Source organism: Marmota marmota, unplaced genomic scaffold (assembly GCF_001458135.2).
Source record: "Marmota marmota marmota unplaced genomic scaffold, marMar, whole genome shotgun sequence".
Lineage (NCBI taxonomy): Eukaryota > Metazoa > Chordata > Mammalia > Rodentia > Sciuridae > Marmota > Marmota marmota.
This window is the reverse complement of record NW_025999990.1, coordinates 8131133-8132263: the sequence shown is the minus strand read 5'-3', so window position 1 is coordinate 8132263 and position 1131 is coordinate 8131133.

Sequence of the window (1131 nt, the reverse complement as noted above, 5' to 3'; positions counted from 1 at the left end):
CCTCCCCCACCCCACCCATCCGCCTGTTCCCGGACCTCAGTCTGTCGGTCTGGATTCTCCGAACCTCTCCGGGATGAGAGGTGCCCGCTCCCTCACGCGCCCTCCGCACCTGGTCCCCAAGTGCCCACCCCCGATCAGCACCTGGACGTTGCCTTTTCCCCGCGCGGGAGCCTAAATCAGGTGTGAAAGGAGGCCTAGCGCGGTGGGCAGCGAGGGCGAGTCAAAGTGGGGGCCCCGCGGCTGCCGGGAGGGCCCAGGCTGGGGCTCCCCACCGACCTTGGGAGGAAGCAGCTTAGACCGTCGCGTTTGCAGAAACCGCCCAGGATCCGTGTTACCGCAGCTAGTTTTTGGCTACCCCTAAAAGTTCACGTAGTCTTGTCAGGGCCGATCCTGCTTTCGAGGAGGGGAGGATGCATCCGATTGGTCACCTCACGTCTGGACCCCGCGGGTAGCTGGGGTACAGAGAATAGGGAAGCAAGAAGGTGCAAGTCTTAGGGGGTTGTGCAAACGGGAACCACTAGGGCCTGGGAGCAACCCCATCCCACCCTGATCTTGACCTTAAAACCCAACTCCGGGCCCACTCTATTCCCCATCTTAAAAAATCTAACTTCTGGGTTGGGAGTATAGCTCAGTGGTAGAGTGCTTGTCTAGCATGCTCAAGGCCCTGGACTCGAGTCCCAGTACAATAAAGACACAACAAGCAAAAGCCTGGGGGACAAGTGTAGAAGGTCTTCTACCCCCAAGAAAAATCTAGACAAGGTCTCCTGCTTCCTCAGCTAACTAAAACAGGGGAATGGAGGAGGAAGGTCTCCGGTAAATGATGGTTTTCATGCCCCTTTGTGTGCCCTTTTAAAGGATTTCCTTGCAGAATGAAAACCTAAAACTCTTGCCTCTTGTCAAAGTTTAGCCTGCCAACCTTGCTGGGCCTCCAGCTCCAGGGTTGGGTTTAATGATCCCTCCGCTGTGCTGTAGAGCAGAGCAGGCAGCCTCTCCTCCAGCTGCCTGAACTGGAACTGTCTTGAAGTCCTAAGTCCCATGTTCCCTCCCTTAAGTATCTCACCAGCTCTCTTTTGCCATGATAATAAAACCCTATGAACTCTTGGGGGCTATGTGTGAGCTACCAAAATATAA